The following is a 23,234-nucleotide window of genomic DNA, read 5'->3' as shown; positions in this document are numbered from 1 at the left end:
GAAAGCACTAATGGAAAGATAAATACTCTTTGTTTTAACTTTAAATGGAACCTAGAAATAAAAATAGTTTTAACAGCCGCAAGAATAAACATGTTTTTTTTTTCTCAAATATGTTCAATAAATACCCCAGTAGAACAATAACAATAATGATCACTAGTAGAACATATATTGTTTTATGGCAATTAAATCATATGCATCCAGATAATTTCTCGGAAATAAGGAAATTATTATGTTTGAAAGAATCAGAATAATTTAATGACGCATGTTAGAAAGTGTCTGTTTTACTAATACTACTGTTTTAGTGCCAAAATTACTGTGTAGTTGCATTTCTTCTAATATCGTACCGTTGAATGTTGAGCAATGTGAATATAATTTTAAATTTACGATAATATGGCTAAATGGCAAATGTATTAACAGAGATAAATACGCTGAAAGGAAGATGAAATAAATCAGAATTCGTTGAATATTGTTGTTACGGCTCTTTGGTCTAAAAGTAAGCAACGGCAATATATTTAATTACAACAAACAAATAAATTCTTCTTCTACTTTAGAAAGTGAATATATAAAAGGGACTTAACTTAATGCAAATTAAATCACAAATAATGCTACAAGTTATATCTCAAGTCGAACTGTATATGGTTCCCAATTAATTCTAAAACTGCATGTGCATATATATCTATAGAATTGATTACGTTGATATACCAACACTTTTGATGTTTCACAATGATATAATCCAGAATTTTGAACGACTTGACCAGAATCCCAAAATAGTGTTCTACTCCACAAGTAAATGAGCACATGTTAATTCCAACGAATAATTTAAATACACGATTCAGCTCAAATTATGCCAGAACATACTTAAAACTGATTCATGTATATTGTTATTACAATATAGAAGAATAAGTGTTTAACAGAGCCTGACAATTAAGGAGTAAGAAACATGTACACAATGGACACTTTAGGGAACTTAAAATGTATAACTTTGATGTAATATGTTACTTATACAAACATTATATTGATTTTGTTTGCAAATTTTACAGCAAATAAATGTTCTAATTAGAGATCTAAATGAATACATTAAAACAAATTTTGTTATAAATACATACCCTCAAATGGAAATTATTTAACCCATAATGCTCTCAACACTATATGTGCTCATACGTGCATGCGTATATAAACATACATTCCAACATACATACATACATACATACATACATACATACATACATACATACATACATACATACATACATACGTCATATATGCATAATTTTTAAGTGTGAAATAGAGAGACCTATTGGAGAAATAATGTTCATTCCTATTCATTTATATATTTTCACATTTATATATTTTCACATGTGAATCATACATCATTTCCTTTTCACATGGGAAAAAATAAGATTTCCTGTCATGTCATACGACGCTAGCTTGTGTGTGCCTACAAACGATGTACCTGCAACAACAACTAGTACTTTGTGAGGTAGAAAATAAAAAGATACTACTTTACGTTTCAGACATGAAATTCAATCTTCGATAAAACAATATGCGTCTCTCTGAAGTTATTTTCCCTTTATTCCAAACCATCCACAAACCTAATATGGTCCATTGATGATCAGGACCAGCGTTGTTTTCAAAATAGGGTCAGATAGTCAACAAAATTACAAAAGTATAATTTACTTTGACAGATTAAGCCAACTCAATCGCACTGATTTCCTAAGTAACGTATTTTTATATGATTAGCAATGAAAATGATGTGAATTTACAACGAGTGGGTGGCATACATAGCTAGTAACTGTTTAAATGGTTTTCGTGTTAATATTGCCAGACACGTTAAGTACATTATCTATTTTATGAACGCGCTTGAGTTCCATGAAGAGATCAATAAAATTTCCTGACACGCTTAAGGAATTTTAAACGTGAACCAATTTTTGGTTCGTTGGATTCACCTAATAATAAATCAATATTTTATTGCAAGTCAAAGACTACAATACTTTTAATATCAGACAATTGTTTAATTTACTATTCGCGTGACTTTTGTATGATACTTTCTTTGTTCTTTTTAAATGTGATTATAACTGTAATATTAAATGCATGTTTAGTATATCATCGACAAAAGGTTAAACTGATCATCTCATCTCGGTATAATCATTAACATTCATCATAGTTACTACAGGTTTTAACTTAAAATATACCGTTGATCGAGGTGCTGAAACTAAAATTAATTATCATACGGCCAACATATGCTTGTTTTGGGTTGAATCTGATGTGAAGCTCCTTGCTGTAAAATAAAACAATATATTGTTTTTCTTTGTAAATATCACAATCATTTTTTTAAGTAAAGCTCATAAGAAAATCTCATAAAGAGTATCAGTTTTTCATACCTCATTTAAGTAGATGTGAAACAAAATGATTTTTAAATCGATTTAAATTTCACGAGATATATTTTCAGGTATTTCATACGTTTGAAATTGTTTACATCTCTTTGATAATATTTCTGCTTCAACGAAGCCTTAAACGCTCGTGTATATAGTGGAATAGACAAATGCTTCAAAGAGGGAAGAATATATTGCTGATAAATTATTAAAATACCTTAAAGACACATTACGCAATTAAACCTCAACACGAAAAACATGTTGATTCAAAATACCTATTTGTGATTCATCGGTAGCTTTTTACTCTAATATAACGTATTTCTATTTCATGTTTGAACTATTATCCAAAAAGAGTGTTCAGTATAGAAATATAAATTCGCATTGCAAGAACTCGTACTGCAAAATTTGTAAATATAACAAATGTGATGAAGAAACTGTGGATATATATGTATATATAAAGGATAATAATGTGAGCTCGTTCATGTTAAATGTTAAAATGATAGCATACGTGAAAAATGTTTGATACAATCTGGCTCTAACACTGAATCTTTTTCGTCGATATAGAAGGTTCAAGCGAATACATACACTGCGATCTGCTTGTATATTCTTTATTAATGATGCACATATTGTCATTTTGTAATATATTGTAGTCATTCGTTCATCAAATTTTCAAATTCAATCCATTACTCGATCATTACAAGTAACTATTTTATACTCACCCAATGAATGAAGAAACACTTTAACTATACCGAATTATTTGCTGCCTCAAAAACGTGTGCATGAATCATTCTTGCATAAGTAAAATGTTTAAAATAATTTCAGCCGACGTATTTCCGATGATCTGATATAAGGTCATTTCTTCATTGCTAAACAAAATGTTATAATTGATTCATTTTGAGTTTATAACGGCATTTGTTTTATGTAACTTTCATCTAAACAATATAAGCATGTTAATTGATTAAGCGTCTGAATGTTAGACGAAATCTTGTGATTGCTACTGAATGAATAATCAAATTGGACACGAAACTCTAGAACTGTACATATTGATAAATATACGCTTTAGCTGAAACAAATAAAAACTCATTTAAATATCGGCAAATCACGTATTGGCATGTTATTATTATAACGTCTCGGGTTATAACTATGTATCTCGTTTAACAGTCTATGTGATATTATATTTGTCTGAGGTTTCGCATATGATTCGAAATTTATAATTTAATCTTTGATAAATGTCAATCCTCATTTCTTTCATTCTGTTAGATTATTTCAATTCAACCTCTCATACATTTGGGTGATTGCTATGTTATGCAATAATGTATGCATGTGTTTCCATAACGAAGGGAAACAAGAAGTACAAAATCATATCTGCAGCATATTTCTTAGTCAATATGTTTTATTGCACATGTCTCAAACGTCTAAGCTAAGACTACATAGATTCCATAGATTCCAAACATGTCCGCTTGATCTATAAAATCATCATGAAGTCAAACGCTTCCTTCCATGTAAAAGCCAGCTGGTTCGTCATTGATTCTGTCAGATCGTCCTTTAAGCAATCGATACACATGATCAAAGTAAAAAGGAGTTATATGAGAGGCATAAAAATGTTGACAATGTTAAAACGTTACAACATAAGAAATATATGGTATTATAACAATACAATACACGGCCATCTGCAAAGAAAATGATATGGTTAAGTTTTTAACAAACATCTCAACTTTTCAAAAACGTTCAGTATAAAGAAAGTTTTATCAAAATAGGATAATATATTATATCAGCCAATAACAATATAATGTATTGTGACACATGTGCCTTAAATTTCCTATCACTACTTGTATATGATGTTATAAACACACTGACGACACTGCAATAGTTTAAGTCATTTTTGTGGATGTATACCGTGCAGGATTTGTTTGCCAAGTTACATATATTTTTCCATAGTATTCGAAATCCACAAAAGATAAAATATTGATTCAAATAAATGATGTTGCAATATTTTATCAAATAAACATAACAATCACTCATTCTATCTCTATTAGCTTTGTTAGTTTTGAAGATTGACTTCTAAATATAAATGCCCTGTGTGTTGATCAAGTTTGGATTTTATTTTGTTTCCTGCAAAATTGTATTTACCTCCTAGTTTATGCGGGTCGTTCACGTGCACATGTGCATACCACATATAATATGTAGCCTTTTCCATCAGGCTTGCGTCTGTATGTGCAGTCTTGCAAATGAAGATATAAGCCATCCCCAAAATCATCGGCATGCAGAGAATCACGTGACTCTATATAGTTTTTTTTTTACAGCGGCATTTGCTCCTCCAAATGAAACATTTTGAATCTGATTCTGGCATTCGCGACGGGTCAATTAGTTTCCATTTATCATTAATGTAAACTTTAACCATTATTCGACGTTTATACATACATTTTTCAGAGTAATGACGTTCGTATTTTCGTGACCGACACAAAAGTTTCACAAAGGGATCGTCTTGCATTTTACAAAGATTGGATTAGTGAAAAAGCATTCACTGCATTCAGTGTGAATCTGTGACTATCTCTGAAATTATCAACTTATATACTTACGAAACGGCGGCGGGGGTGTTGGTTGACACCTCTTTTTATTTAACCTTATTTAAATTCTAGTTTGAAATGACGCTATGGAATTTCTCCGATAAGTGGATTCCTCTTGTCACACCTATCAAATCCAATGAATGATATATTATCACAGCATTTTCAACAGTAAAGTCTGGTCTCAGTTGGATGTTTTTTTTGGACACCTCTGAATTGTTTCCCTCAGAGGAAAGTTTGATTATATTATTGTTGCTAATGTACAGATCGAATGGCACGTAGGGTGTCATTTTTTTCTGAAAACGTTCTTCTGAATAGTTACTTAGTGAAAAATTATATTTCTTTATTTATGCTAAATCAAAGCCATATGTCCCATGTTTGACATATTTGCAAGAAACCATTTATTAAAGTCCTTTTTTAACAACACATAATGATATTAGCAGAACACTTAGAAGGTAGAAAAACGTTTATATACGGATTTTTAGAACTACAAGGCCCAGAAAAGCTTCACCAACAAAACATTGGAACAAAAACATCATGGCCTGGAAGATATTATATTTTTAAAAAGATTATGAACAGCCAATATCATATCATCGTCACTGTTTTTCTAAAGTAGGAAGGTGTTTCAAAACATTTACTGTACATAAAAGGATGACATGTATATTTAAACATGTAATTTCAAATTTCAATAAATGCCGCGTTTAAGTCTGATACAATTTATACTGTTAATGTGAATGAACAGGACATTTAACATCTGAGTACGCCTTTAGTTATTTGATGCTGTTCGTAGAATATAAAAAAATATAATAAAGCTATTACGTTCCAAGTACTGATGACATAAATGTAATATTAAGACCGTAAGCAAACAATACCAGTAACAAAAATTGACATTGAGACTCCAGTCAATCAAAACAATATAAACATAGATTCATTTTCAAGTTTTATATTAATGGTCGTGAAATGATGTGCCATTCATGAATATGAACATAGCAAAGCGGGTATTTATAAAGCTGTATCAAAGCCAATTGTACACTTTAGTAAACACCGACGTGTCTACAGCAATTTCCAATATTAAAATTGTCAAGCAAAGTTGTTGAACAAAACAAAGGTCAAGTATAATCTGAGATTACAATCTGAGAAAAAAGAATGCTTGAATATTGATATTCTCCAATCAAACATATGAGAAGTTTTTTATAATAGATGTGAATGAATCAACATGCATCAGGTTTTTAAAGGTTCTTTTGTGTATCTGTAGCATAAAGGCGAAGCTAAAAGTATTGCACACGTAATCGTGTCCAAGATATATATCGATCGAACCAATCCTTGAAGTCAACGTTGGCAAATAGCCAGTTTGCTCATTTTTCTAAAGTGCACCTCGCATTATTGTTACATTATTTTGAAACAATATTTAAGGAGTAAAATTTTGTTTTACCCAAAGGCACCTATCTCAAGACCTATTTCTTTGGTAAAAACCACTTACGTGAATCACCTATCTACACAATCTATTAAAAATATTCCCTTTAGATTACGTCATTTTTTAGTTAAAATTAGGTGCGCTTTATTACCGTGATTAAAAGGATCAGGCCTTTTATGACCATCCAACACGATTGCAAGAAGAGTTTGTACTTGGTCGCTTGCCACGATTTAAAACACTGACTTTTCTTTTTGAAATTATTATGGTTGGCATGGATGTACAGATTTGGATATGGGTTAATAACAGGATTAGCAAATGTGAATCACAATACGCTCACAAAAGCATTTTGAAAATTAAAGCGTATATATCTGTAAATATGTGGATGTGGGTGTGTATGTGGTGGATGTCTGTGTGTATGTGTGGGTGGATGGGTGGGTGGGTGTATATGACCCTGTGTGTATGTTTGTATGTGTGTGATTATAAGACAAGACTGTGTTAATTGGAAAGTTATTATTAATTTTCAAATTTAGAGGTAGATACACAGTACCAGCAATATATAAGTCCCTCAGTTAAATTAAAATCAGAAAATGAAAACAACTTATCAGTGACTCAAAACAACACTCCATCGTTTAACCATCATATACACTGGCTTGAAGATATCAAATCAAATATTGGAGTTATAGACCTAAGCTTAACTGTTTTGCACCGAGTACCTTAAAGTAGATTTGTTTTAAAACTGCAAGGTTGTCAATATGTTCAGTTGTACAAAATGAAAAGCATTCCAAAAGAATGATCCATAGTAAAATAATACATAATTTAATATTACTGGATTATTTGTCCACATACGATCCCTTAGTAAACAAGATATATGCTTCCGAACAAACCAGCAGCAAAGCAGCTAAGTCCTGAAAGGGTTGTGACTTCATTCCAATTTTGCGATTTCTTGAAATCTTTTCTTATCACACGTAACAACATCAGACATAACACCAGTCGTTTTCACATATAGACTATTGCATGTTAAATTACCTGTATTGCATTTCAAACTGACCTAAATAGTATTAAGTAAAGTGTTTAGTAAATCTGAATATACATTTCACTTCAATAATATGTTCTATGGTCTACATTATTGTGTGCGTCATGAAACAATAATTTGAATTGTGTAGATACAAAATATATTCAATACACTATCAGTTTATACTCATTCCGCATATTGGTTTTTAAAAGAGCTTGGTCTCAATCGATTGTTCATCAAAGATACACAGTTTTAAGACAACATATATTTTAAAAGAACTTGTTCGGCTATTCATCAGGAAAAGAACAAGATTTAATGGTATCGTATTTGCTTGTTTATATGTAACACTTGTCTTTACGAGATTGCCTGTTTGATATCGTGTTTTGATTTGTGTACATCATTTTTTCCGTTATTAAGCTTTGCTTTTTCTTTCTAATAATGATCGGATGACGCAATTAGATTGAACTAGCGGTGCAGGAGACGATCTATGTAATTCTTACTTTCTTGAGTCAAACTTTAAATGCAAAAATAAAACATTCATTTTTAATTTCTTATTATTAAAACTCAGGAAACGATGTTCTTACATTTGTTTGTCAGGTGTTAGTAACCAAATAGGCTTGTATAAACCACATTAAACTGCAGAACTTTAATGTTACAAAAGTGCGAATAATAATAGTCACAAGGGTTTTATGACATACATAGATTAGTTAATCTTCCATGCTTATATCTTGATACAGTTCAACAAAGCAGAAAATCTTTAGACACATGATCTAGTACCGCAAACAAATTGTTTGATACCATCGATAACCCATCACTAGGATATGGTTGAAGATTAAAGATACAAAAACAAATGAGTGACTCCTACATCATGCAGTACAATATTAAATTGCAAAACCAAATCAGCATACTTCAGCATAATTGCCACACGTGCAGAATGTGTTCATTTGCCTTTCTCAGCTATCAGATACCTCATCCTGGAAACGTAAATTAACAGAAACAATAACATTAAGTTTCCAGTTTTAAACTTTGAATCCTTGTCTTTTCAATAATACATGCGTGGGTGTGTTTTTGGAATTTTAAATAGCGTAGTGTCCCAAACAGATATGAGCACTCTGTAATTCAACTGAATACTTTAAATACATAACCCTACTCAAATTGTATATGAACACACCTAAACTTTACTGCACTCGACTGATATTAAAAGAGAAATAATAATTCTGTTTAGCATAATCTGATATAAACCTTACGACACAAGAAAATGACCAAGATGTATGCGAAACACTCTTTTCTACGACATGCTATGTTTTTGTAAATAAGTCTAGACTTTTAACATTTTCACCTGATTTATAATTTACAAACATGCTCTGCTACCTACAAATCTTTTATACAAAAGATCATTAGCCTAAAGTACCACCTACAATGATGGATAATAGTTTGGCACAATGTTACAACACTATGGTCTTAAACTAAGTAAGCGAAACGAGTGAAAAACAAAAACTTTCTAAATTTCAAGAACTGACCTATTTCCCTAGATTACAAGGTGAAGTATTAAAACTAACTTACACTGTAAGGAATGAAATCCTAAATAGTTCCAAAAATTTCCATCAAAGGTCCAAAAGTATCGAGTATTCCAAATAAGCTTCAGTGTTGTTCTGAATAAAGTCAAATATATTTTGATTATGTGCATAATAGTCTGGAATCGTTTTATTGCTAGCGGTTTTGATTTATCAAAATTGTATAATCCAAAATGTCTGTAAATGGTGCTGTAAGTTAGCATTAATTTCAAAATAGTGATTTTATGCAGATTTCGAAAGGCACCTTATAATTCCAAAGAATAATTGAAATAAATAAGTCATGTCCGAAATGACTGAATACAACTAAATGACACTACTAACACTTGTGTTTACGCTAGGACCAACTTATTTCATTATCATATCCCATAAGTGGCAATTGTAGAACCAGAACGAGAGTCGAATAATCATTTATATATCATTGTCTTGACAAGAACAGCAAACCAGTCAGGAAGTATGTAAGCTTCTTTTCCCAAGTCTTCAACTCAAATTGGTAAACAATAATTTTCCTACACCCTCCGAAGTAAAAAGGCCACAATCTTTACTCAGTCAAATGATCTCTTGACAAAGTACAAACCCAATATATTGAAGCTAGGTAACGTGTTTACAACTGACACGTACATGTTAAGATCCCAACAGATAAGAGTAGAAGTGCCCATTTCAAACTTAAATGTAAGCTTAGAATTGTAATTGAACAAAACCGTATGACTGATATTTGATATAATAACTGCTGCAAATTATACATAGGATTAAACGCAAGACCGCGAAAAGTTCAACAACATACTCCGATAAAAGTAACACAGTTCTGGTAGAAAAGGGTTCGCGTATATCGTTTACAACATGCAAAGATTCCATACTTATGTTTCAACTGTGATTAAAACAACTGAAGTGCAGCCGTATCTCTGGTGACAAAAGTACTGTAGTATCTCCATCAAAGTCCTCAGGAAAGTTGAAGTAAATATAGAATAATATAGAACAAATATATTTCAATAATTGCAGTCTAATCTGCTTAATTTCATGGAAGTCGAATCTGTTTGTCCTGAATTGAAACAACAACAGCAGAAAAGAACGAACGAAACTCAAACCAGGAAGAGTGATTCAAATTTAAAAGAAGAATGAAATGGAAGCAATAAAATGGACCACCTCTTGAAAGTAGTCATGTAAATTAGTAATATGGTATGAATTTCTTCCGTAAAAGGGTATGACTTCAAGTTTTCTTTGCATGAACAAGAAGCATATAGTGGAGCGAGTGGATTGCTTCATAAAAAAGAAACAAGAAAAGTAACATTAAGAAAGGTTCACTGTTGACACTACTATCTGTATATATTTGCAACTGTTTCAAGACACAAAAGTTACCGTTTGGTGTCTGGGCTAAGCCTGAAAGACTTATTGATGTAATATGATTTACAGGACATCTTGGTAAATATGTGATATTAAACAACTTTTCTTGGGTGGCAATGTCATTCAAGCAAGTTCCACTATTAATATGTCTGTGGAAACATGAATCAACACGCAGCTAAAATGCGTTACGCAGGTTTTCGAGAATGCTCATGGGAAAATAATTTCCTCAGTAGTATTAGATTGGTTATATGAGTAATTAAGATGCAAGTAAGTTTAATATTGATCTATATTTAATTTGAATATATCAATAATTCATCCAAAACATAGCTCTCTTACAACAAATAACGAATAATACTATCTCCGAAATAATTTTATTAAAGTATAATCCTTCAACGAGTCGAAAATGTTGGACACGTTTTAATTCCAGTAATGTTTATTTTTTAATTGTCAGTCCGTTTCTTCTTTTCAAACAACTTTTCCCATACATACATACATGCATGCATGCATGCATGCATACATACATACATGCATGCATACATACATACATACATACATACATACATACATACATACATACATACATACATACATACATGCATGCATGCATGCATGCATGCATGCATGCATGCATGCATACATACATACATACATACATACATACATACATACATACATACATACATACATACACATATGCATACCATCTATCTTTGACCAACATCAATTCTTTTTTATTCGATATAAACGCTTTTGTTTATGCTTTCCTTATATAACTTATTTCGCTATTAACCTGTTCTTTAAATTTGATTTTAAAATCTCAATCACTTGTCACACAAGCGACTTAAAGATAATGTAAATTAAAGCACTAATTCAATTTTAAATGATAGCAATAATCAGATTGTACCCTTTTCATTATACTATACACAGAATTCCAACATTTGTATAGACAAGACTCTCAATATTTCTGACTTAATACATGCAAACAAGTAAATAATTGTCTGTTTCATATATAAATCAGTAAGTACATGTATTAATAAATAATATATAAATAAATATACAATGCAAGACAAACGTGTGTTAACCTAAGAAAGGGGAATATAAATTAAAGAAAATAAATTTAGATGAACAGTATGGAGTGACCTCCTGAACAGATATTCCTAAAACATGAGAAAAAAGTCATCAATTTTGCATTTCCCGGTTCCTGTGCCAAGTATATATGTATACCGTATAAGCGTGTATATAAACAGGACTGGGGACAATATTTGAAACCCATGTTCATACTGTATAGCGCTTTTGTTCAAGCTGTGTAAATGCAATAAATACATTAATCATTTCATGACAAGGAAGTAGTAAAATATACAAAATTTTTTCTTTAATTCACGTGTCATTATAGTAGCCAAATATGAGTCACAGCTTAATCTTAAAATCCTGCGTAATTTTGACAATTCCCCTGACATAAATCGCACTTTAGATGAGAATATAAATGATGTTGGTGATGTGGTTTATTGTTATAACAAATGGTTAGATGATAAGAAACATGTAATCAGCATTATATCGCTTCAAAAGTAAAATATATTCCTCTTATAACTATATTTTCACTGTTCGTAAGTTACATATTGCAAGTAGCCTTGTAACTTACATCACTGAGAAAATTCCGATGAAATTGAAAGGTAGAGGGTTCAATGGCTAACAAATGAATTGGCACAAATCTGTCATTTTCATATTTCAAGGGAATGGATTTAATAATTAAATCTTATAATACTTACTGTTTTGGTTATTTTTATGACAGTTTGAAAGGGTTGAACATTACATGACAAATGAAAAATGGATGGTAGTTATAGTCTTAAAGAGGTAAACCAAAGTAATACTTTTTCCATTGCCTTTTGATACCTGGGATCTTCCACAAATGGTTAGATGGGTATTCATATCAGATGTACTGCAATGTTTTATGTATTTTTATAACACCACAACATGTGGCTATTTAACTCAAAAATGTCCAACAATCAAGGTGGTAAACAAATTTCACATTTAATACAATTGACTAAATATGTTTAGAGTCAAAATTTCATACCGGCAAGTTCTTTCTTTGTCATTGTTTTATTAAAATTTATTTTACTTAGGAAGACATTAACGAATGAGATAAAATATTAATATATCAGCACGTGTTTTGTTTCAGAAACTATGATCAATAACTGCGCATTAATATGAAACGGGAAATATTTGGTTTTTGGTAAACTTGCTTCTGAAAGCCAAATTTTTATCACTGGCCATGAGCAAGCATAAAGTAGACCTAAGCTCATTAAACAAAGATGCTATTTTAAATATTAATATCTCATTTAGCTGCACTACTTGAATGCTTACGTAATATTTCATAATAATGTACGTTTCGAAACTATAAAATCTCGTCACGTTCCCTGATTTAAAAACATGTAATTCTGTGTACATTTGCTTGATCTTCAAAAAAAAATGCAACACTAATTATTCAGGGTTATAAGATTTGAACTGCGTGCAAATTTCCGTACCTGTGTATGTATTAATTTAATATTTTATAATATTTGTAATCATATTTCATAATTTAGATCCGATAGATATGAAAGATAAGCATCTGTTTTTCGTTCTGGTAGCATTTTATGGCGAGACTCGCTTATCACTTATTCCATCACCGGGAGCAGCATCAACATTGTTTCAGGTTTCTACTCAAAATTGTTTCTTCTCCATATGATCATTAATCCCGCACTTCCAATATTTAGCTGTCATATCTAAAATTTTAAATCATTATCGCTTGAATGCTCTGTATAGTCATTGGTCCCAAAGTTAGCTATTATACGTGAAGTCTAAAATTACCTGCTTAATCAAATTTTGATAATGGTGGCGCAAATTCTCTGTTGAATGTCTAATTCAGTACTGATCTTACGAGACAACATAAGCGTATTAATACGTTATGTACACATCAGTTGGTAGTAATCTAAATTTATTTAACGCCGGAAAACAAATGACACGATATAGTGGATAATGACACATCAATAAGCATAATTCTGCCAAATCAGCTGAGATAAGGAAGGGTAATAAAAATATACCAAATTTATTTCATTCTTTCAGTCCATAAAACAAGAAATATTAGCAAATATAAAATAGCAACTGTTTCTATACAACGGCGGGTATAAGCAAAATCAGGTTATAATGATGCATGCACCTCGTATCTGTTAAAACGACATATATAACTGGTTTAGATAACTTAGTGGGGCTTAAGTGAAATCATTGTATTTGGTCCTTTGGGAGATCTCTTTTCCAAATAGTTCAAATTAATTGACATCATGTCATTCATTATCATTAATGCGCAATATGCTTACAATAAAAAGAAATAATATTTTCTTCCGATATTTACGATAGACCCATATAAGACAAAGAACACATCTGAGAACAGTTCACCACTCGAGTCCATAATTTATATTATATTTAGTTTCCTTCTCTGGGAGATACAAATAAATTGACATGACATAACAATGCACATATGAAGCCATTGAACCAGATGTAATATATGTCTTCATAACACATGTCGTGATCAAATATGAGTCATTTTTGAATTAGTATAACATGTTTCGACTACTGCTACATCTGGCCAGACTAAACTCCACAATCCATACGTTTATCGAAGCAAAATGTATGACTCAAAAGCACAGAAATAAAGTCAATGAGAATTATATCAGTCTTTATGTAAATGTTTGACATTTTTCGTTTTGTCTTCACAAAATCCCCAGGCATGAGTCATTGGAAAGTCCGTCATTGCTAATGTGAGATCACCGTTATGTCTACCTCAAATCTGAGCAACGCCGTAACGTGCCTTTAAAAAATTTCTAATTCAATATGAAGAAATCCTTTCATATCGGATTTCTAATGTCAATCAAAAACAAAACAATGGAATGGGAAACCTGTAACTTTCACCAAATATACGTTAAAATGTTCTTGGTGTACTTGTAAAATGCAGAAAAGGTATAACAGTGCATTATGTGGTTGATAAAAGGCTTCTCCGTCGGTAGGTGCATTGATGTTGTCAAGATATTAAGGTAGCACATAATATCCATGTCAATTTTCCATTTCAGTATTTGCTACAATGCACGTTTCAACTGTTATTAAAGGCAGCCAACAAGGAAAAACATAAAGCGCTAATATAATAGTATTAACATAAGACTTCTCACCGTGAAGTATCTGTATAATTTTTGTAGCTAAATTGAAACAAAAATATCATATACGGCATATAAAATCAGACATCAAGGTAATGTTTAGATTATGTTGTGGTTATTTTAATCATTTTCAAAAGGTACGATAATCTGGAAAATGATTATTAAATCTGAACGGTTTCTAACTTAAATTCACATATATATGACAAACAAAACGTCGTTCATATAAATCTAGCTTGGACTATTCAAGGATCAAAATCATGATAATCAGATTAAAAGTCAAATCCAACCATCATGTACAGTACCATAACCTACTTATGTTGATGTACCTTAAAAATCAATCACGAATCACTTTATCTCGGTTCATTTATCAATCTAGCCATCCGTTAAGAACCCAATCAATATATCCCCTCATCCGCCAGTCAGTTTATAACGCCAGACATCCACAAACGATCCAAGTAGTTGTCTTTGCATCAAACGCTCACTCATATAAACGGTAGTACTTTTGTTGCCTGAATTACATTAAATTCTTCTATGTTTTTTGTGGCGGTGGTGCTTCTGCCCTAGTTAAGCAAAACGATATTCTCTTTCTTTTAAGGAAATACAATTCAGACTTGAGTAAGTAGAGAGAGAGCGCGGAAAAAAGAAAGTCAAGAGAGACTATAGTGAGATCAATGTGTACGTATTTAAGACCAAACTTGCAATTCTTTTTTAGAATCCAGACGGGTTTCGTATTCCTTTGTATGGCAAACAGATATATATATATATATATATATATATATATATATATATATATATATATATATATATATATATATATATATATATATATATATATATATATATATATATATATATTTATGTGTGTGTGTGTGTGTCTCTGTGTGTGTGTGTGTTTGTGTGTGTGTCTGTTTGTGCGGTTAATCAAAGTATAAAAAATACAAAATAAACGTTTACAATAATGAAAGATATAGAACTTCCAAATTGTTTTATCTGCATTTTTAACATCGTTGGGTGTGGTTCAAAATTATGAAAGGTATATGGTACAATTTATTCGATTCCCAATTTTTCTTCCTTTTTAATTTATCTGAAGTAAGATGGAAAGTTTACTTTTCATTGATAGGATTCAAAGATGTGTGTATTGAAGTCATAGTTCAATGTGAAAAAGAAAATCCTCATTAACATCGATATTTTACTACAATATTTAAAGAAACGAAGCGTATTTTGTATCCTTTAAGATCAAAGTCATTACGCATTTTTGGATTAAATATAATTTTGCATAGGTATAATAATACCATTTTATGTAGAAAAAAATTAATTTAATTATTTAACTTTCAACATGAAATATTGTTTCTATTTTGCACAAGTATATCCGAATAGGTGTGAAAATTATCATTAAAATGCTCTCGACACTCAGACGTATTAATAAGATTAGAAAACCAGAAGCAACTTAAGCTAAGTTGTATTAGAAAATATTTTGATCGTGATCATATTCTGCAAGTGTGTATGTAATTGTCACGGAATATTTAGGTTGACTTAAGTTATATTTATAATATTTGATAAAATCAATATAACCCATTATATTCCATAACATAATTTACCAATTATTATATATTTTACTCGAAAACTAATTTAGAAATGCATTATTGAAAAGCTAAATGGTTTAATATCCTTTAGTTCAAGTCTGAACAAACATGTATTACATCTGTTATAATTCTGAAGATAGCAACTCCTCTTGGCACTCAACGCTTGATTATGTACAGTTTAGATGCAGGAGTTGTTTATTGATTTAAGGATGTGGGCGTGTATTTAGATCATTGACCTACCTACCTAGGTGTGAATGTTGGGGTACGCAATGGGAAAAGATTCTGGTTTTCAAGAAATAAACTTTGTATTGCATACACTTACTAGACCAAAACTGGATTATTACAAACCATCTGAGAAACAACAATAAAAACTACTTAACCTTAAATATTGTCGACAACATTCAATGACGTCAGCTGGAGACTTACTCTATGTAAGTTATATTTTAATCTGGTAACCCATGTTCTATATTTAGATGCAAATAAATGTCGTGCCAGCAATTTATTTATATCGGGAAAATCCTTAAATCGTTTATATAAAAGCTGAACCTTACAGAAATCATTCTAATTAGATTTGAAGAACGCACTTGCAGGTACGAATAAATAATAACAAAATGACAAGTCTCCTTCAGTTGAACGCACCAGTCATTCAAGTTTGGAGTACTCCTCTAGCTGAAAGCACGGCCTCAAATACAGAAGAACACTTCCAACCAGAGTGTGGTTTTGTTAAGCAGTGGGAATGGGTTATTAATGGATCCAATATCAAAATTTGTCTACTTATAAGACGATGTGTATGTGGAAACGAAACAGATAAAAGCCATATGTTAAAGAAGACACTACTCACGGCTGCCGAATTTGGAGATGGAGTAGAGCTTCATTTATACACTAATGATAATCGACAGAAATGTGACTACAGTGTAAAACCAAAACCAAGAGGCAGAAACGTATCGTATGTGCATGACAAAGTCTGTTTTTGTTGATGGTTGCGATCGGTAAGCAGCTGAAATAAGGTTTATGTTACTGAAGTATCATCACATAACGTATTTAAATTGCATGTTGTGAAAATAGTCACATTCATAACCTTACTAAAATTAGTGATATCTAGCTTTTGCAATATGTCTCCTTTTTTACAAGCAAGCGATATATGAATTTTGTCAGTCTAAAAATAATAGAATTGCATTTATACTGACAACAATCACATAAAACTTTGAACATCATTGTTTAAATTATTATATTGAGAGTATATTTGCTAAAGGCTTGATGAAACATTCACTTATATATCTTCTGCTGAATATGTTTTTCATGTAGAACGTTATCTTGTAGTAAGAAAACAAATCTTTCCCAAACATATGATTAGCATTACATTACATATACATCTATTTCCTGACTCTAGTTAGACTTTACAAATTTTCACTATTGTAAAATATTCTGATTGTTTCAATTAAATCGGTGACCGCAATGGTGTTGGTAGTCTCCAATAGCATTTCCCCGATCATTGTACGTTATATTATTCTCTTCTACTTTTAGAGTAATCCTGATGTAATACACCTTTGACGAAATGAAAATGAAGAAAGGTATGATAGAAGTGGACATATTCTGAGCTATCTGATGTCAATGATAGATATGGACATCTGTAACTGTGTTTCCTTGTATATTAAGGATAAAAATATCAGACTTTTGAGAGTAAATTATGAAAATAACTTGTTCTATAATATTGGATTTGTATGCCTTGCACTCTTATTGCCTTGTTAAAAAAACGTTTTTAGACTTTCTATTATCAAGTTAAGTAATGTCTCACAATTTGTACTTATGACTCCTTGGAGAGTCACAATAGTTTAATTATTTTATTGTGCAAAACTGCGCATAACTGGAATTAAACAAGAATGATCTATGTATAATTATATTTGTATGAATCGATCAATCATTAAATTTATATATATATATATATATATATATATTGTTCGATTTATCAATCATTTTATCTATATGTCGTTCTATATATCATTCTAGATATCGTTCTATCAGCATATGCCTCTATTTGCTATTTATGTTTCTGTTATGTATTTGTATATATATATATATATATATATATATATATATATATATATATATATATATATATATATATATATATATATATATATATATATATATATATATATATATATGTGTGTGTGTGTGTGTGTGTGTGCGTGTGTGCGTGTGTGTGTCTTATTTATAGGATTATATCTATATCCATCTTTCTACCAACCTATAAATCCATCTACTATCTATATATGTACCTACCTAAATATACATCTCCTATCTATCTGTCTATCCATCTATATATCTATATATCTATCTGCCTATCTATCTATCTATCTATATATATATATATCTATAATGGTGAACAGAGTGATGAGATTAAAGATAGTATGTTATTATTTCGTAACTAGGTTGTGAAGTGGAGTGAAAGTATTTTAACTTTGTTCCGTAATTGTGTAGAATTCTCAAAGCTACACTCGTTCGCTTTTGTTTTTCTTACTGTGTAAACAGAACATCTGGAAAAAGTATGAAAACTGTCTATAGATCGAACGGATATTTACTTTGCAGCAAAAGTATTCAAAAAAGATTTTATGTTCATTAATATCCTATACAATCGTTTTATGCGGAATTACATATTATTCTTGGCCCTAATCACACAAAACCTAAAGACCTCGCTAATGAGATCAGTGCGAACCAACGAAAATGTCCGATCAGACAATGTTTAAATGTAAATGACAGCAAGCGTGCCATACTTGTTAATGCTTCATGTAGGAAGGATAACGTTTTGAGATCATCTGAAAACAAATAATGTCCCAGGTAATAGGATTGAAATAAGGTCAGTATGTATAATTTCATATAAAGATTAGAAAAACTAAATTGCATAATTCGATAAATGTTAACATAAAAACGTTAGTAAATAATTATTTATAATAATTATATAATTGTAACAAGATAACCGGGTGGAATTTCGGATTTACAACAGTACACTTTTGATGGTGATACAAAATACAAAGTTTAATAACGAACACACTTATATGAACAATTCAGTATGATTAATACGTGCGTGTACACGATGAAAAAATAGAATTAATTAACATAAAGCGCACAGACTTCATAATGCAAATACAAATAAATGACTTTACACAATACAATGACAATTGTTGAATGATTCACAGTGATTTCACAACGAAACAATTGGTGTGTTTTACTGAAATAGTAAAATAAATGTAGTATTTTACTCACAGAGTAAAATGTACTCACTCAAATAGTGAAATTATGTAACAAAAGGGACAGACCTGCATATTGTCTTTACAATCCTGAAAACACACTGACACGGGAATATGCGATAAAACGTATTGACGTTATATAGGGTAAGTTATACAGATTATATTATCGGCTCAATAACAAAACAACAAACAGGTTCAGAAATAAACGTAACCGTGCCCGACAAGAATCCTACGGTAATTAAAGTTTTCTAAAAACTGCAGCTGTATATTGCTAATAGAAATCCCTTGTTAACTTACAAACAAGAATAGAACATATTTGCATTACACTAAGTTAACCGAAGCTACATAGCAAACAAAAATAAACGTGGTAGTACAATAGTTATAACTTCTACACAAAGAATTATCAATTCACATATCTCTACAGCTGAAGATGTGTAAATCCTTAAAGTAGAACGCTCACTGACAATACGTTCCCTAATGTGAAGATTTAATCTTACGATGAGGCATTTATTCACAGACGGAGTCGTCATACATTATCTGTGCGCTGGAAGCAATCGGTGTTCCCATTGAAAGCGCTTCGCACATGCAGCATAGGATCATCCAAACTCACTATTTCAAAATATTGCAAAATATACATAAAACACCCGCGGGTATCTTTGGAAACAAACAAACAACGAATTCATGTATTCAATAAATGATAGTAACAGAAATAAATATAACAGTATGAACTCCATATAAAATAATAATTTAACAACCCCATTATATAATAATATGAAATAAAGTCAAGACAATATAACCAGCAACGTTTAATTACAACTTTAATTTAATTGATGCATAATATGTATGCCATTTATCTATATACCAAACTGTGGATTGTGTTATACGCTTGCCATCGTCCAATTGTAGATTATGTAAAATGCACAATGTCCCATAGGATTTCCCTTCTTTATGTTTGACTTTGAATCGATTGCCAGCTTTTCAGTCGGCTCTTCGATTTTATCATGTCCCAGTCACAACTTGAATCTTTGACAGTTACAAATACAACATCTTTTAGTATTATTCATTTTGTTTATAAATAAAATCAGATTAGAGATGGATTTATGGATTTGTTACCTGCATTGACTTCACATGCATACGAATTTGTCAAACTTTAATCAATTCATTTACAAACTGTTCTCATCCAAACTTAAAAGGAGGTAAATCATCTAACACATATATTCGAAACAATACTTTCAAGCCACATCTAACATTTTGTTAAGTATAATTCCCCCAAATTTTGTCCAGATGTTTTGCTTTTGAGAATTTATATATTGAAATGAAAGTACGTATCGAATGCTCAGATGGAAAATCATGATGGATCACGACACAATTTGATAAGCGGTGCGTGGATTATACTCTTTATAGTAATTTCAAATTATTTATTATTAAATATGCTTATAAAATATGATATGAATCTTTTGCACCTTCTTCCAGAACAAGAATATAATTTAATTGGATAGTGAAAGGTACTAACTTCTAGTATCTGAGTATTGTCTAGAGGTGATTTAAGTACGTCGTTATTCGCTGATTGAAACGCATAGTTCACATATCAACGTTTAATGTTTAGTTAACATTCACCCGAAACAATTTGCATCAACAGCTTGGTTATATTTAGAATCCATGTTCCCCTTTTAATCCACTAACAGAAAGAAAGGCAACACTATGCACTGATTTAAGATGTTAACAACTCCACTGTATTTACCCTAACAAATTATGTTCTACTGCCACATTTTTATATAGTGACAACAATGGACGAGTGTCACTTAGAGGGCACCTTTCATCTCGTGCTTATTAACTGAGATACTAGTTCCTGATAAAATAAAGGAAATAATTTGAAACATTGTGTACGTTTAAAGGGAAAGAGGAGGAGCGTTGTATGTTCTACCCAAATCTTTTATCATCATGAATTCCTGACACAGGTCACGAGACCATGAAAATGAGTACAACTTTTATGCAAATTTAATGGAGTATCAATTCATCTTTATATTAATATAAATCAGTAAAAACGTACCTTTTATTATAATTGCAGTAATACACAACAAAATAAATATATATTATTTTATATAATTAAAAATGTAGAAAACTTAGACATATAATTTTGACAAGTAAATATTTACATGACTACTGAACGAACTATAAATTAATATACTTTTTAATAACAACACGCATTTACAGCTGCTTGGCTTAATAAATATAATGATACCTTGTGGGTTTCCTACATTTAGAAAACGGAACAATACTCTGTGAAGGTGTGCAAGGATTAGTTGATGAATATAGAACACAACTATTGCAGGATGTTACTATCTTTATCAGTCTATTAATGACGATTCTTCCAATCATACCGATACTGAGATTTAAAATATATGTCGTGAGAATTCAACAAAAGGATCCCGTCGCCTCGTCGCCGTAGACGAAGAGCAGTAAATAAAGCAGATATTGGATGGACAATACATTTACTTAAACAACTTAGGTATTTTAGAAAAATAAATGGGCTAATTCATTATAATCCATATTGTGTCAGAAGGTGATGCTGTTGTCCACGAAGGTACGTAGAGAGATTTGTTTCAATAATGAAAGAATCAAGAAAATATTACATTCTATCACGCAGCCTACTATAAACTCTTCACAAAAGCACTGTAACCAAAGCGGTAGATTCACAAGAGTAATCATGTATAGTTTCCAAAAAATATATAAAAGTGTTTTTAATATATTATATTTTCTTATAAATTTCGAACATACTTACATTTCCTTTGTTTTGTTTTTTTTTGCTCCCTAAACTATTTTCATTTGCTATATTTCCAGTCTCGCAATCTCACGTGCACAAATAATGTTCAATAAAATAATCTATATTATAATTATAGCTTTCGCATCCAGATAATTGATTACAAATAAGGAAATTATCAAAGTTTAATTTTTGATAGTCATTAAAAACTATACCGGAATAACACGTTTAGGCATGATAGAACATATATATTTTATTGATAAAATTGTTTCAAAACTTTCAGTGGCAAAAGCAATTTTCATTTTTATCTCTTCATATTCTCAAAGCAACCGTTGAATCAAATACTTTTTAAAAACATTTACAATGAGTCATGTTTTGTAATTTAAATAACGTTTTCAGATTCTGCTAAGCATCTTTATGTTCCTTTTTGTTCCCGATTTTTGTAGGTTTATATGAAATCTTAATGTTGCTTAACTCCTTGTTTATGTTGTCTTTCAGTTGATTGGACCAGTACCTTCTTCAAGCTTAAGAATCCACTTACAAATTAATATGTTTAATTTCGTCAGTATCTTTGCAAGAGTAAACGTTTTCAACAATAATATTTCTGCAGTTTTTCAATTACGATTATGTTACATGAAACGATTGCAAGATCTAGATGATTGGGCTTGTCTGTGCCATTTCATCAAAAGGAATCTTCAAGGTTGGGGATGGGTAATGAAACGATATGCAATACTTATGGCACATATACAAACGATTTTGTTAGGTCATGTTAAGAAATAAATTGGATTTTTCCGTAATTGTAATAGATATATGCTCATGTAAAGATAGTCACATAAAGAAACAAAGACCTTTTTCCCTCGGTTGTCGTTTGTTTTATATCTTGTACGTGTTCACTTAAGTAGGTAAGCTATCATTGTGACGATGTCAATATCTTCGATCATTAATTTTAAATTTGTAGGACGCAACTTCAGAGATACTTCACAAGTTTAGGTTAATGTATCTAAATGAAAGCTTTAATTTGTTTAACGTCACACGCACATCGAAACAAATTAAAATTGGTCGAATACTGTTGTTACGAATACATGGTCTTAAAGTAAGGGAAAGAAGCAAGCCAACAAGTTAACTAAAATCAACAAATAAATGTATATCTCTAAGTTAAAAGGTGAACGTTTAAAACAAACTTTCTG

At 30.8% G+C, this 23,234-nt stretch overlaps 1 protein-coding gene and 2 long non-coding RNA genes across 5 annotated transcripts in view; 1 reads left to right on the top strand and 2 right to left on the bottom strand.

Annotated features, from left to right (window-relative positions):
* LOC149799271 (uncharacterized) overlaps positions 1-23,234 on the bottom strand; it is a 277,158-nt gene that overhangs the window by 90,027 nt on the left and 163,897 nt on the right. The gene's annotated exons all lie outside the window — the stretch shown is intronic.
* LOC149799276 (uncharacterized) overlaps positions 1-23,234 on the bottom strand; it is a 151,857-nt gene that overhangs the window by 86,590 nt on the left and 42,033 nt on the right. The gene's annotated exons all lie outside the window — the stretch shown is intronic.
* LOC149799280 (uncharacterized) lies at positions 15,522-17,982 on the top strand. The gene is made up of 2 exons (XR_016420890.1): positions 15,522-17,027; positions 17,563-17,982. It is a non-coding gene; the product is annotated as an uncharacterized LOC149799280 (long non-coding RNA).

The sequence above is a fragment of the Sinohyriopsis cumingii genome, chromosome 5 (assembly GCF_028554795.1).
Source record: "Sinohyriopsis cumingii isolate HCF-2022 chromosome 5, ASM2855479v2, whole genome shotgun sequence".
In the NCBI taxonomy this organism is placed as follows: Eukaryota; Metazoa; Mollusca; class Bivalvia; order Unionida; family Unionidae; genus Sinohyriopsis; species Sinohyriopsis cumingii.
Note: the sequence above shows the minus strand (reverse complement) of the source record. Positions and strands in the feature narration are given on the sequence as shown.